General features: G+C 29.0%; 1 protein-coding gene across 4 annotated transcripts in view; it reads left to right on the top strand.

The window, feature by feature from the left end:
* Positions 1–2,500, top strand: part of LOC137628755 (muscle-specific protein 300 kDa-like) — a 312,504-nt gene that overhangs the window by 15,757 nt on the left and 294,247 nt on the right. The gene's annotated exons all lie outside the window — the stretch shown is intronic.

Genomic DNA, 2,500 nt, shown 5'->3' on the forward strand with positions numbered 1-2,500 from the left:
ATTTCCTCTATTTTCTTTATTCTATAATGGACGTAACGGATTGAGTATCTTCTTTTAGCGTATCTACCCTTAGATATTGCGCTGCATTTTTAACTCCAGCGGAAGCAGCTGTGATGTAATGACTTATTATAACTTGCAACTTAGTGATATCACTTTTATAGTTATGTATTTTTTTTTTCAAAGGAAATGTCACCAAACCATTTCCTCTTGAGAAATATATATATTTTCAGATGACTTAATTTATTGTTATAGATTACATTTTTGTTTTTGTTTTACTCATATTCATTTTCAGTCATTCTCAAAACCATTTCCTCTGAGAAATATATATATTTTTTCAGATGAATTAATTTATTTTTATAGCTTACATTTCTTTTTGTTTTACTCATATTCATTTTCAGTCATTCCAGATGAATTAATATATTGTTATAAATTACATTTCTTTTTGTTTTACTCATATTCATTTTCAGTCATTCACCAAACCATTTCCTCTGGGAAACATATCTTTATTTCAGGTGAATTAATTTATTGTTATTGCTTACATTTTTTGTTTTTCGTTTAACTCATTCATTTTCAGTCATTCACCAAACCACTTCCTTTGAGAAATGAATCATTTTTTCAAATGAATTAATTTATTGTTATAGCTTACAATTTCTTTTGTATTACTCATTCATTTTCAGTCATACATTTATGCTCTCTCTATTCAAATCTTCTATCATCTTTTGCAATTCATTTCGGCCATTCGTAAGTTTGACAGTTGCTGATAATGACATCGATATTGACAGTTATATTATTATTATTGTATCGTCATTGCCTCCCTTTGACCTTGCCTTCTTCGTACCCAAAGTTCACAATGACCTTGAGGAGTACATGTTAACAAAAACACACCATTTGACCTTATTGAACTCTTCATTCTTCTTTTACTTCCTTTATAAAAAAGAAAAAAAAAAGGGACAGGTAATATCTGCTTCTGGTTACGGATTGACAGAAATAAGAACTATAGTCAATTTTTTTTAGTGAGGCAGATTTGCACCGACTCGCAGGGGTGCCCTTTTAGCTAGGAAAAGTTTCCTGATCGTTGATTGGTTGGACAAGATTATTCTAACCAATCAGATAGCAAGAAACTTTTCCGAGATAAAAGGTTCACCGCTGCGAGTCTGTGCAAATCTGCCTCACTAAAAAAAATTGACTATAGTTCTTATTTTTGTCAATCCTTAACCAGAAGTTAAGGAAGTGATTTATACAACTGGCTTTGCAACTTATATATCATAAAAGGACAGATATCTACTTCAGGTAAAGGATCGGCAGAAATAAGAGCAGTAATTTATTAAGTGATTTATGCAACTTATGGATCATGATTCCCCATCAGGGCATCAGCTAACCGACCAGCATGGGCATTCGTATATACCTATTCATTCATAACCCTTATTTTCTGGGAAAAAAAAAAAAAAAACTGGACGTGCTGTAGGCAGAACTGGTTCCTTCCATACCAGTTACATCCTGCTGAACATAACTAATATTTTACCATCTAAAAAATCTGGTATTTTATTTGATTTCCGCACAGTGTTCCTGTATTTTCAAAGCCATCTCAGAAATTGGTATTATTTTCTTTCCACATGTAGTGGTAATGTAGTTTTTTTTGTAACTGATGCCTTTTTGTGCTTCGAAATATATCTCAAGATTTTTATGGACATTTCAGAGTTTCTTTAAATTCTACCTCAAGTGTTCGTTTGGTATTTTATATTTTCTTCCTAGTTTTCATTATCTTGTATTCTTTTTACGTCGTCATTGTCTTAAGATTATTTTTTTACCAATAATTTGAATTATTTTATTTAAGAATGCTTATTTTATTGAATTATTTTCCTAAATATAATTTTCCTTTTTCTTCTATTTGCTTCCATAGATAAATTATTTAGTTTCTATTTCTTAATGTATTAAAATATTTTTCTTTTACCCCTAATGCAATTTTATTTTCCTCCTCTTTCATCATAAGTTTTTTTTAGCATACGCCTTTCTCCACTTTATTCCAATATTCATCTATTATCACTGATAAAATTTACTTATCCTTTAATAATTTTTTTACATCTCTTCTGCCAAGTTTGCTTTACTTCTTTATTGTATTTTGATCGAATATTCTCTTCTTTATTGTATTTTAATCGAATATTCTCATCTTCTTCATTGTATTTTGATCGAATGTTCTCATCTTTATTGTATTTTGATCGACTATTCTCATCTTCTTCATTGTATTTTGATCGAATATTCTCATCTTTATTGTATTTTGATCGAATATTCTCATCTTTTTTATTGTATATTGATAAAATCTCATCTTTATTGTATATTGATAAAATCTCATCTTTATTGTATTTTGATCGAATATTCTCATCTTCTTTATTGTATTTTCATCGAATTCCCATCTTCTTTATTGTATTTTGATGGAAAATTCTCACCTTCTTTATTCTAATTTAATCGAATTCTCATCTTTATTATATTTTAATCGAATATT

The sequence above is a fragment of the Palaemon carinicauda genome, chromosome 36, assembly GCF_036898095.1.
Source record: "Palaemon carinicauda isolate YSFRI2023 chromosome 36, ASM3689809v2, whole genome shotgun sequence".
Classification (NCBI taxonomy): domain Eukaryota; kingdom Metazoa; phylum Arthropoda; class Malacostraca; order Decapoda; family Palaemonidae; genus Palaemon; species Palaemon carinicauda.